Source organism: Grampus griseus (genome assembly GCF_964374135.1).
Source record: "Grampus griseus genome assembly, chromosome: 15".
Classification (NCBI taxonomy): Eukaryota; Metazoa; Chordata; class Mammalia; order Artiodactyla; family Delphinidae; genus Grampus; species Grampus griseus.
Genome location: NC_139009.1, coordinates 14112260 through 14126031, shown reverse-complemented (window position 1 = coordinate 14126031; position 13772 = coordinate 14112260). Strand labels below are relative to the sequence as shown.

General features: G+C 40.8%; 1 long non-coding RNA gene across 1 annotated transcript in view; it reads left to right on the top strand.

Annotated features, from left to right (window-relative positions):
• Positions 1-9981, top strand: part of LOC309833660 — a 96059-nt gene extending 86078 nt beyond the window's left edge. Inside the window, exons 2-3 of the long non-coding RNA XR_014297793.1 lie at positions 4116-4277; positions 9962-9981. This is a non-coding gene — a long non-coding RNA (uncharacterized lncRNA). The remainder of the gene's footprint in view (positions 1-4115; positions 4278-9961) is intronic.
• The last annotated feature ends 3791 nt before the right edge of the window (positions 9982-13772 follow it).

Below are 13772 nucleotides of genomic sequence, written 5' to 3'. Positions count from 1 at the left end.
TAGGAAGTGGGCCGCACGGCAGGAGGTGAGCGGCAGACAAGGGAGCAAAGCTTCATCTGCCGCTGCCCATCGCTCGCATTACCCCCTGAACCATACCCCCGGCCGTGGAAAAATTGTCTTCCCTGAAACCGCTCCCTGGTGCCAAAAAGGCTGGGGACCGCTGGTGTAGACCACTCCCTAGACACCCACTCGGGGGCACGGGGAAGAGTGCTGAGGTCGCACACCCTCTCAGGAGTTCCTGTGTTCACTGACATTTTCTGTAGGGAAAGGAGGGGACAGAAATTGGTATATTTAGGGCAAAACTGAATATAAAATGCTGACCATTACTGTCTATGAAGAAAGAAAGGACAGAGCCTTCAGAAGCAGAGCTTAAGGCATAATTGCATACTCCTTCCTTTTTTCTATTTTAATTTTAATTTAAAAAATTATATATATATAATCTAGTAATAACAGTAATAGTAAATGGTTGAAAACACTAAGTACTACTTTTCTAAGTGCTTTATGAACTGACTCAAGCCTTACAATAACATGAGGCAAGCATTATTATTCCAATTTGAAAGGGGTCATCAAGGCACAGAGAGCTTAAGGATCTTGTCCAAGTTTACACAGCAAGTGTCAGAGCTGAAATCCAAACCCAGGTCTGGGCTTGTGAGCACTGTACCACACTGCTTCTCTGAAAAGCAAAAGTCAAATGACATCATAAATCGTATGATATAAAACAGCAGTTTCTTGTTCTACCCTCTTCCATCCCTGATTTTTATTCTTCAGAAGTAGCCGCTTTTAATCCTTACTGTTGTTTCCTCTGGCATTTACTTCTATATTTCTAAGTATCATGTTTATACTTTTTCTCCACTTTTCAATTTTAGACGTTATCTATTGACTTTATTCTATGGAAAATGTGGATTTCATTCTCTTTATACCACCCCTCTGCCCCTGCCCCAAACACATACACAGCTCTTCTCCCCATCCCCACTTTATAGTTACAGTGCCATTTCTACTCAAATCGATATTTAGTGTCAGGCATTGTATAATTATGTAAATATTATTCAAAGATGAGCCATGCAATTATACCATTACTCTCTTTCTCTACAACTTTTTGTAGTCAATATTCCTTCTTTCATTTCGTATTGTTATTTGTGTAACTAATTCTTTGCCAGCTTTTCTAACAGAGCTATAAAGCACTTCTCAATATGAACGGAAACTTCAGGCAATCTTTCAGGTTTTGTTTTTTTCTTAGAGTTATTCCTCCTAGAGCCATCTGTCCTGTCCTTCTCCGCCAGTCAAGATGGTTGATGATCTCGGGCTGATGCATCCTGGTATCCTAGGATTTGTCTTGATCATCCTCCTGGGAATTTCCATCATCTGTCTCCTAAGTTAGATCCCTGGTTTCCTGGACCTCACGTCTTCTTTCTGAGTTTAGACCCTCATATTGGAAGATCATATTTTCCAAAAGCTTCCTGAGAAAAAATACAAAGAAGAAAAAGTTTATAAGACCTAGCATGTCTGAAAATATCTTTATTCTCCTCTCATATTGGATAGTAGTTTGGGTATAGATTTGTAGTCATAGTTTTCTGTTAGAATTTTAAGGCATTTCTCTATGGTCAGGTGGCTCCCAATGCTACTTTTTGAAGAGTATGGAGCAATTCTTTATATTCCTAATTCTTTTCATGAGAAAAATTTGATGATTTTTCTCTCGGGAAACTTTCAGGAGCTTCTCTTTATCCCAGATTTCACGATGATAAGCCGTGATGGGTCTTCTCTGAATTCAGCATGCTGGGCATGCAGTATTCTCTTTTGATCTAGAAAGCCATATCCCTTGGCTCAAAAATATTTTCTTATATTATTATTTTTTTTACAGTTTCTTTCTCTGATCATTTCTTCAGGTCATCTCATCAGTTGAATGCCAGTTTTCATGAATTTATCTTTTAATTTTCTAATTTTATTGTTTTCCCTTTCTATCCATTTTTTGGTTATACTTTCCAGGAGAGTTCCTTCAATTTAGTCATCTACCGAATTTTTAAATGCTAATTTTAAGTGCTGTAATATTTTCAGTGTTTAAGGGTTTTTCTTGTTCAGTATTCTTTTATTAGCACTTACTCTTTTCTGCATAGATTTGATATCTCTCTTTTTTTTAATTTATTTATTAATTTATTAATTTTTTGGCTGCATTGGGTCTTCGTTGCTGTGCGTGGGCTTTCTCTAGTTGTGGCAAGCGGGGGCTTGCGGAGCACAGGCTCTAGGCGCACGGGCTTCAGTAGTTGCAGCACGTGGGCTCAGTAGGTGTGGCTCACGGGCTCTAGAGCACAGGCTCAGTAGTTGTGGCACATGGACTTAGTTGCTCCGCGGCATATGGGATCTTCCCGGACCAGGGCTCGAACCTGTGTCTCCTGCATTAGCAGGTGGATTCTTGACCACTGCTCCACCAGGGAAGACCCTAGATTTGATATCTCTTAATATCTTTTCTTATATCTGAGAGCATTCATTCTTTAAAATAATAATTTCTGGGGGCTTCCCTGGCAGCACAGTGGTTAACAGTCTGCTTTTTGTCTGCTTTTTGTTTCCTAAATTTTGTTGAGCATCTCTCATCTGCTGTAATCCTCTCCTTGTCATTTGGGGTTCATATCTTTTATAGTCCTTTATTTTAATGATGTTGGATGAGGGAATGAAGATAAGTACCTACTTGACTTTTAGCAAATCTCTTCATCTACTTGTTGCTGCGTCTAAAATGGCTGAAAATGTCAGCCCCATTTCCCATGGGGGATCATTTCTGTGCTTCACTGTGGTGACTCATGCACGTGTTCATTGGAAAACAATCCCTGATGTTCAGAGCTTTGGGTGTTGTAAAGGATGTATAGGACCCAGTTTCTGCCCTCGGTGGAGGAAGATCAGACCTGCAGGGCCACTCTTGCGGAACAGAAGAATAGCAGACACACCACATGGGCAGGAGAGGGGAAAGTTCTAGGAAGAGAGGTGATGAGGAGTCTCAGAGTAGATAGATTTTGAGACATAGCCTGAAGTTAAAGATGGGGTTTGTAGGTGAAGAGGTGAGTAGAGTATTGTAAGGGGTAGGAGAGCTCAGCAAACACTTGGGGCAAGAATTCACACGACAATAGAGAAGTAGGGCGGAGGTCAGCCTGGCTAGAGCAGAGGTCTCTTGTGAGCCTGCTTGGGAGATAAGACAAGAAAAAGAGCAATTTGAAACACATGGCAAAGAAGCTTTTATGCCAGAAGAGCAAGTATAGACTTAAGTTTAGAGGCGTGGTCCTTTCCGTTTGGTAAGGAGGTGAAGGAGCCACTTACATTCTCTCACTGCTTCAACCCCAGAAGTTGGGGGATTTCAGTAATTCCGTCAAAAGCCTGGAGTCGAGAAGAAGCAGTTGCCCCAGCTGCTGTTACTTCCTGCTGGCCTTTGTGGATGGACTGAGGTGGGTTCATTGTCATGGGCTTATTTATCCCAGGAGAGAAAGGTCACTTGTCAGCAAAATCCAGTGACGTGTGGGGACTCCTACTGGAGGTGAGCAGAGGGGCCCTTTGTGAGCTCCGGAGAGACTGAGTGAAGGGAAGCCTAGTAGGACTGAAAGAAGATCAATGAGCAGTACAGGTGTCGGTCAGAGAGGATGAGATGCTCTTCTGTGCCCTCACTGAGTTGTTGGTATGATGATAGTTTGGCAGTATATGCCTTAAGAGTTTTGGGGTTTTTAAAAAATTAATTAATTAATTAATTAATTTTGGGCTGCTTTGGGTCTTTGTTGCTGCACGTGAGCTTTCTCTAGTTGTGGCGAGCAGGGGCTACTCTTCGTTGCGGTGCGTGGGCCTCTCGTTGCGGTGGCTTCTCTTGTTGTGGAGCACGGGCTCTAGGCACACGGGCTTCAGTAGTTGTGGCAGGTGGGCTCAGTAGTTGTGGCTTGTGGGCTCTAGAGAGCAGGCTCAGTAGTTGTGGCACACAGTCTTAGCTGCTCTGTGGCATGTGGGATCTCTCCGGGCCAGGGATTGAACCCGTGTCCCCTGTGCTGGCAGGCAGACTCTTAACCACTGTGCCACCAGGGAAGTCCCAAGAGTTGTATTATTTTTCATCTTCTCAGACTACAACTTTGAGCAAGTTGCTTTCTTTGCAGAGGTCTGCTGAAAATCAAGGAAGAAACTGCTGGTTGCACTTGGTAGACCAGATACCTGCATTTACCTGTGATCCCTCCCAAAACTCAGCCTGAAACTGTAAAACTTATCCTGCCCAACATCTCAGATTTCACCACATCAGTGACAGGACTCCCCTTGTAATCGTGAGTTATTAACAATTTAAATATTCCACATACTTTAGAGGAGGGTGTAATTAATGTTTTATATCAATGGCAAAAGGAAAGAGAATTGGGTGCTCTTTTCTTGTTAAAGGCATCCCAAGAACATTTGTGAGGTGGAGTGGAATGGGTGAAAAGGATCATTTTCTGAATGTCTAATTTTCTAGCATGTCCAGATTCTCCTGGATTTCCAAACAACTGCTTGTAATGGCAGGCATTAGTGCCCTATTTAACTGCTCCCTCCCACCCAAATCAGTTTTGAAGTATGGAAATGATGTCAGCTATGTTCTTGGCAATCACAGATATCTCTACACCATAGTTCATGTAGCAAGAGCTCAATTAAAAAATAACATTCTAAGTACATAATTATACAACCATGGTTTCAGAATTATGGTTTAAAGGAATGGAAAATTGCCCAGATAAGTAAAAAAAGCAAGTCACAATAATGTAGTATTAGATTGTAATGCAAAGTATAAAATAAATATCCATGAGTTTATACAGATAGAAATTAATGATTGAGTAAAACACATAGGGGAGAGTAGACAAACCTCCCATGAAGAATTCCAAATAATTTATGTAGATACTCTGCCCTCAAGGGGGTATGTATAGGAACTTCCTTTCAAAGAGCATAGAATAGAAAGGGAGGAAAACGGGTAACTTTATAGTGGAGAGACCTGACAAACACTGCCTCAGCCAGGTGGTCACGGTCAACATCGACAGTAATAAAGCATGTTATAGTATATGCCCTTGATATGACATGGTGAAATTGGCACTTTACTTCTGTGATCTTCCTCCCAACAACCCAGAACTCAGTTTAATCTTGGAAAAGGACATCAGACAAATCCCCATAGAGGGACCTCTTACAAAGTATCTAACCAGTATCATCAGAACAGGGAAAGTCTGCGGAACTGTCACAACCAAGAGGAGCCTAAGGAGACATGACACCTGAATACAATGTAGTGTCCTGGATGGGGTCCTGGAACAGAAAAAGGGCAGTAGGTGAAAACTAAGGAGATATGAATAAAGTATAGACTTTAGTTTATAATGATTTATCAGTATTGGTTCATTAATTGTAGCAAATGTACCATAGTAATGTAAGATGTTAATAAGAAAACTGGATGTGGGGTATATGGGAACTCTATTACCATTTTTTCAGTTTTCCTGTAAATCTAAAAGTGTTTTAAAGTAAAAAGTATATATATTTTTTAAAAAAGCAAGTCACAGAAAAAGATTTATTGTTCCTGCCCTTATGTTAAACTAATTTCAAACTCTGCACATACTGTATATAATACATGTTGATATAGACATTTAGAAACATTTGAAATGAATATTAAATTATTGTCTAGGTTAGTTCTAGAGGAGGGGAATGAGATTTTGGAGAGGAACAACTAATGGGTTTTTCACTTTTTTTTTTTTTTTTTTTTTTTTGCGGTACGCGGGCCTCTCACTGTTGTGGCCTCTCCCGTTGCGGAGCACAGGCTCCAGATGCACAGGCTCAGCCGCCATGGCTCACGGGCCCAGCCGCTCCGTGGCATGTGGGATCTTCCCAGACCGGGGCACCAACCCGTGTCCCCTGCATCGGCAGGCGGACTCTCAACCACTGCGCCACCAGGGAAGCCCTTCACTATTATTATACATAGTTATTTATTTTGCAAATAAAGCACATGTATTTGTTTATTACACATATAACTAAAATTAAATGGGAAAAAGGAAAAGAACTTAGTTAAGATGAATTATTCGTACTTTGGATCCTGCTTTTGCTCTCTGTGAGCCAGTTGTGATGCAGAAAGTGACTGCGGTGATACAGAGTACAGGTAACTGCAGCTCCCCATGTGAAATGTCTATCACAGTCTCCTTACTCACTCCTTTGGCAGACACAGTCTTCTCTCTCCAAAGTTAGACTGGCATCCTCATAAGATCAGATTGTGTTAGAAGTATCCAAGAAAGGTAATGAGCTACTTGTTTTGATTCTTTCAGGTGAGGATGTTTCAGCCTAAAGGGTTTCATTTCTTTAAATGAATTAGTTCTCATCTTTGAAGTTAGCTCAAGTACCAGAAATGTTCCTGCCCTGGATTTTTGGTAGCATTGTTGGCTTCTCCAGAGCCATTCCAAATTGGCAGTGACTTTGTTTAAGGGTCGCTGGGGAGGCGGAGATGGGTTCAGTCATCCTCGGGGGCATGTTACCTTCTTACGCTTACATGTGTGAAGCCCAGGAAGCTGACTGCATAACCCTGCAGTTACAACAGCCTTGGTCTTGGCCACCAGGTGTATCAGAGGAGCAGGAAGAAGAGGATAAGTCAAACTTCCTGGCTGTGGGGCTGCCCAGAGGCAGCCAGTAGCCCGTCACAGGATCCGAATGGGTGTAATGAACATGAATCCCATCTGGTCTGATATCCATATTGCAAGGGGTTCCCTCTGGGGAAGGAAGGTGGTGGCATGTAGGAATGGTATGGCAGCAGGAGTATGGAAGAGGGAGTTTTTAATTATGATGACTGCCTTGCTTGGAGGTGACTGTCCAGGTTGAAGCAGGAACCCACACATCTCTGTTACATCTTTTCAGAGGACACAGGGAATACAGACAAAGTTCCCAACTGGGTATTCAAGGACTAGTTCTAATTTCTTTTTCTAATCTTCTTGTGTTCATTCCCTATGGCTGCTATAGCAAATTACCACAAACTTGGTTGCTTAAAACAGTACAGATTTATTCTCGTATGGTTCTGGAAGTCTGAAGTCTAAAATCAGTTTCACTGGGCTATTGTCAAGGTGTCAGCGGGGCTGGGTTCTTCTGGAGGCTCTAGGGAAGAATCTGTTTCCTTGCTTTTCCAGCTTCTAGAGGCCCCATATATTCCTTGGCTTGTGGCCCCTTCCTCCAGCTCAGGGGTTGCATGGATGCCCTGAGTCTCTGGCAAGACCACATCCAGACAAAACTTGCTGCTGGGAAGGGGCAAGTTTGGTTCATACCGTTTGGTTCAGGACTCAGCAGATCCGAGCCTGCAGGTTGGAGGTCTCCTACATGGACAAGGTTGGGGAAGGCAAGTACTGACACAGTATGCTGCTGGTTTGCCAAAGAGAGCAGGTGTCCTGCCTCATTTGCCTCTCCATCCCCGGCATCTGGCACAAGGCCCTGCATGCTATTTTGGTAATTGTAGCTCACGTTCTTAGCATGTCATTTCATTTAATCCCCCCAAATTCCTGTGTCTTAGGTACTATTACTTTTTCTGCTTCACAAATGAAGAAATTTAGACTTAGAGAGGGAAAATGACCTACCCAAGGTCACTGTGCAAGCAATTAGTGGTGCTGAGGCTTGCCTGAGTGGTGCTCTCAGATCTCAGAGTCATGTCAGTGCCAGGGCTTCCCTTCACCACCATAAGAGATGTCAACTATTAGAAAATTCAGTGCGTTTTGGAGAGAGGTAGAGTGATTGCTTTTGTTAATGGCACAGGAAGAGAGAATGAGCCTTCTTTCCTGGATAAAAGAAAACCAAACAAACATGCCTGCATACAAAACACTCACACATGGTGACATGCATCCCATTTATTGTCACTGGAAGATGCCTGAAAGGCAGAAGCCCTTCTGAGTAGGGCACTTGCCCTGGGTTGCAGCCCTGCTTCTGAATGGTCTTCAGGGCATAAGCATCTCCTCCAAGTCCAGAGTGTGTTAGTGCATGTTTCATATAGCCAGCTGCTGGGCTAATGTTCTAAGTGGCTCCAGCAAGCTACTTTTACCATATATAAACTACTTTAAAAAGAAAAACAAAAACAAGAATTATTAACAGTAACAACAGAAATTGGTCACTTAACCCACAGAATTCTATTTCATTTAATAGAATTACAAGAGAGTAGTGTAAGGTTCAACAATCTGTTCATTATAAATTGTTGCCTTGGGTATTTTAAAATTCCTCATGGTGTCTAACACAGGAATGTATACCAAAGTAAATTAAATGATCAATAACTGTTTATTTAATTGGCTAAATACAGTTCACAACACTTTCCTTAGTAGAAATAGTAGCTAGCTTCCAAATGGTACATCTTTCTAAATATGTATCATGATGTTACTTTTCATTGAGAATAGATCCAAGTTGTTACCAGGGCATTCAAAAATCCTTTAACATTTAGCCCTGATGACCTTGCCAACATCATTTCCTATATACAGTGACTATACAGTATTTACTGACCCCTCCACCATGCTAGAACTTTCTTGCCTCTACACGTTTGTTCATCTTTATTTTCTCTGTCCCAAACATTCTTTCTCACTTGTCTGTTAAAAATCCTCCAAAACCAAATTCAAAGCCAATTTCCTCTGTAGAGGTACATCCATTTGTACCTATTTGGAATTAACTCTACCCTGTTTTTGGCAAAGATAAATTGTGTGTAGCCCTAACGTGGCACCTATAGTCTGCTGCGGGCTCCAGCTAGGTGTGTATGTCTTGCTCCTCATTCCATGCTTCTTGAAGACATACCCTTCTACCTTTGCTCTTTTGAATCTTCTGTTGCCTTACCAAAAGACTCACACATGTAAGTACTCAAGAAACATTTGTTTAACTCCGTGGTTCTAGAATTGGAATGCACAGAAGAACATGGAGTGTTTTTAAAAAATTCATAGACCCCACCCAGAGTAATGAAATCAGAACTTTGAGGAGTGGGGTCCAAGCACTGATATGCTAATAAGTTTCTTCCAGCTATTCTTTTTCTAAAAAATTTATTACATTGAAGTGTAGTTGATTTACAATGTGTTAATTTCTGCTGTACAGCAAAGTGATTCAGTTTTATATATATATATATATATATATATATATATATATACAGTCTTTTTCATATTCTTTTCCATTATGGTTTATTACAGGATATTGAATATAGTTCCCTGTGCTATACAGTAGGACTTTGTTGTTTATCCATTCTCTATATATAATAGTTTGCATCTGCTAATCCCAAACTCCCAATCCATCCCTCCTCTCACCCCCCTTGGCAACCACAAGTCTGTTCTCTATGTCTGAGTCTGGTTCTGTTTCATAGATAAATTCACTTGTGCCATATTTTAGATTCCACATATAAGTGATATCATATGGTATTTGTCTTTCTCTTTCTGACTTACTTCACTTAGTATGATAATCTCTAGGTCTATCCATGTTGCTGCAAATGACATTATTTCATTCTTTTTATGCCTGAATAGTATTCCACTGTATATATGTACCACATCTTCTTTATCCATTCATCTGTCTATAGATATTTAGGTTGTTTCCATGTCTTGGCTATTGTAAATAGTGCTGCTATGCACATAGGGGTGCATATATCTTTTTGAATTATAGTTTTTTCTGGATTTATGCCCAGGAGTGGGTTTGCTGAATCTATGACAACTCTATTTTTAGTTTATTTAAGGAACCTCCATACTGTTCTCCATAGTGGCTGCATCCATTTGCATTCCCACCAACAGTGTAGGAGGGTTCCCTTTTCTCCACACTGTCTCTAGCATTTGTTATTTGTAGATTTTTCAATGATGGCCATTCTGACCACTGTGAGGTGGTACCTCACTGTAGTTTTGATTTGCATTTCTCTGATGATTAGCGACATTGAGCATTCCTTCAGCTCTTCTAAGCTGCATCCGTGTAACTGATGTGGGCAGGGGTATCACAGAAGGCAGGGCAGCCCTCCCTAATCCACAGTTTCGCCTAGATCACCAACATCTCTGAAGGCTCATCAGTGCACCTGGAAAAGATTTTGGCTTCACTATGACTTTGAAGTGAACTTTAACTTCCAAAAGAAATCTGCGATGACACAAAAGGCAGGTAAGATATATAGTTGAGAGGTCAGCCCCACATGTGGAAATGGTTTGTTACACTCTGGAATGTACCTGTGAAAAATGTAGCTTTGAAAATGTTAGTAGCAGATGCTTCTGTTTATCCCTCCGTGCAATTTACTGATTATGATGTGCAATCACTTCCTCTCAAATTCCAAGTCAGTCGTCTCCTGGGGGTGTTTGCCTCAATCAGGTCTGAGGTGCTAACATGTGGATTGGCCAGGCTACCCCTTTTATGCAATGGTGTTCTCTGGAGGCACGCCCCAGGCTCTCCTGAGTTGCTCCCTGTCCTGTCTTTACAAGTGTAATGGCTAAGGTGAGAGCTGTTTCTCTGAGACGCCAGGTTGCTTAGTTCCTGAAAAGTGAGGCTGCCGGTACTAGGTCAGTGGTTCTCAGATTTGAGCAGAATCACCTGGAGGGCTTGTTAAAACACACATTACTGGGCTCCAACCCCAGAGTTTCTGATTCAGTGGGTTTGGGATAAAACCTGTAGAATTAACACTCCTAAATTCCCAGGTGCTAGCAGTGCCTCTGGTCTGGGGACCATACTTTGAGAACCACTGTTCTAGGTAGACAACCAAAAAGGTAATCATAAAGGGAGTTGAAAAAAATAGAATTGATTAGGTTTTTCAAGTGGTACGGATTAAGGTTATAAATTATTTTATAAAGGCCAAGAAGAGAGGGGAATGGCTGTGATTCTTGATGTTTTAAGTATTATCCTGTGGCTAACCTATGTTATCCTCTAGCAACAAGAAATAAGGAGGAAATGTGTACATAATTTCAATAACAGGCTGCTCTGAGTTATGAGTATGTGGATGAAGTTACACCATAAGATGAGAATTTAGAGGGAGGTTATGTCTCTGCCACAGAAATTTTTTTTTTTTTAAATCATAAGTGTGAAGCTCTATCACAGTAGAAAATAGACTATTCTAACAAGAAAAGCAACTTTGCTGACCATGACACTTGCCAAACACACAAAGCTCACAGCCTTTGCCTGAATCTCTAGCAGGGCAAGCTTTTAACTGCCTCTAGAAGGATCAGTACAGTGATAAGAAGGGAGAACAGAGAAGAAAAAAATAAGTTGTTGTTTCTCTGATTTAAAATTTACATTTTTATCTGCTGTTTGTATCGAGTCATAACTCTCTTTTAGGATATTAAATGGATACTGAAAAAGCCCAAAGACAAAAGATTAATCAACCCTGTGTTTTCTCAATACCCCCGCAGAACTCATCACCTGCTGTGTACTCAGGAAATCCTGTGTTAGGCTGTGATGGAGAAAATAAAAAATATGTCCAAGAGTTGACCCTATCCATCAAGAAGCTACAGACTATTTTGTGAATTCAGGAAAGACAGAGCTGACAAACCAAATGCTAATACAACACTAAGGGAGAGGAGGAGAGAGAAGTAGGGTGTTGGGGAATCTGATTCCTGTGCAGAGTAAACAGTTAAGTTGACACCAACCAGAAAATCAGATAAATCTTGAGAGTTCTAGTAACTCTAGAGTTCTTGTAAAATCTCAGGATTTTACAAGGTTGGACTGAGTCTTCAATTCCCTTTCCTGTTTTTTTCTTCCCAAGCTGATCCCCATAAATATCTATCCCACCCTTTCCTACCCAGTGGTAGCATAAGATGGGGTGGAAAAGGGCTTCAAGCTTTAACACCAAGCAGCCGTGGACTTTGTTTGGGAGAATGGTTTCTACACCTTAGCCAGCCCCACCCATGCAGCCACTGGAAAAAAAATGTATGTTGGGTGGGGAGGGGAAGGGCAGAGCCCATAAGGACTACAGGAGAAGCAGAATTTAGCTTAGAGTAGTTATGAGTATAACTAAATCCCTCAACCGTGCAAGAGTCTGACTTTCTTGGAGTTTACTGCATGTCCGTGGAATTGGGACTGGTCCCCTTCAGCTACCTCGCTTGCTTTTCTCTGCAGGTGAAAACACTCCCATGCAACCCCTATTTAGGAGTTCCTCCGTATTTGTTTTTCACCCATGAAGGATACAAGATCTTTTTAAATTGTGTTTTTTAAATACTAGGGTGTCTTTTTGAGGACCCAATAGGGGAGATATTTAGATATTCTTTCCACTGGCACCTTATGATCCAAATTCTTGCCTGTTAAATGCAAAAAAAAAAAAAAAAAACCGAAAGAATTGTTTCTTTAAAAGGACCCAACTTAAATACATCTGTGGAAACTAAGCATAATATATTTTAAAATTAGGTTAAAAATGTTTGCAGTGTATGCCCAAACTTTTCCAGATGTTAAGACAAGTAAACACCATTAGATCAAATTTAATTTGGTTCAGTGTTTTAATCAACTTTTACCTTGATTTTCTTTTGTGCTTATAACAAGGTTTACTCTGTGTTGGAGGTGGTCTTAAAAGTGTTAATTTTAGCTTTTCTTTATAATGCAAACACACTCACCAAGGCCTTTTCTTATTATAAAGTGAGTTAGATAAACTTTCAGTGTAGTTCTGCTTTATTAAACCAGGAAGTTTATACACCCTAACAAAAAAAATATGTATTTCCATTTCATGTTGGCATCAATGGTGGTACTGTGTATAATGTCGTTAGTACTGGTAGCTGGAATTCTCCATGGGAGATTGATGAAAGACAGATGACAATAAAAAGAGCATCAAAAACCAAAAATAAAATGTGAGATGTGGCTGGAGAAGCAAGGGCACTATTTATAAGACAGAAATGTTTCTTGGGATGTGGGCTTCAAAGCTTGGAGGAGATGGAGACTGGGACTTCCTGTGTCAGAGAGCTGGACATGCCAGGGCGAGGAAAAGGCATTCCCATCTTCCGGATTTGCAGGGAGGAGAGATGCTTTATGGCATGTGTGGTGCTTTATGTTACTTTTCAAAAGTAGTTTTCTGAATTGCCTTGAATGTCATGAAAGGTACTGATTAAGCTCCTGTTTAGGGGACTGAATGACACAAGCAGTAGTTTAGCCAAGTTAAATGGTGGGCCAAGGTGGCAGTTGACATTGGTCCTTATTATAACAAGCTTTGTTTGAACAAGATTCTTCTGGATTCTGGGTGTTAATGAAGGCAGATGGATGCAAGTATGTGTCTATGAGTGTATTTTTATCATGCATATCTGTGTGTAATTAAAAAATAATAGAAGGTGATGTTAATGGCTTCCATCTTCCTTTTCACACTAAGGATAATTTTGTCTTTGCCAGTACTGTTCCTGGCACAGATATGGATAAATGGGTGAGAAGGAGAAGTAAAAGGACCAAACCGATTTGTCTGATTTGCTTTGGAAAGGACAAAGAAGGACTTGCGAAAATGAATAGATTAGGAAGGTATGAGGAGGTGGGCAAGAATGACAAGGTCTAGCTCAGGACAAATTTTGGGACAGTTTTGGGGGTGTATTTTGAAAGAGAAGGAGAAAGACTGGAAGAAGTCATGCTAGGATGAGAAAGACCTTGAGGTATAGATAGCCAAGGGAATTACAAATAATTCTGTAGTGTGTTATAAATTGGTTTTAGAAAGACTCACTCAGTGCTTCCAGTGAACCCCCAATAACGAAGCACTATTCTTTCTTGTTTTTCTTATGAAACCCTTTTCTTTCCATGTTTTCCTATGGCATCATTGATCAGTCCTCATTTTTGAATTATCTGTCCTTGGATTTCCAGATACTCTGATTGCAAGTTCATGAAAATCTGTAACAATTTCCCATTCTCAT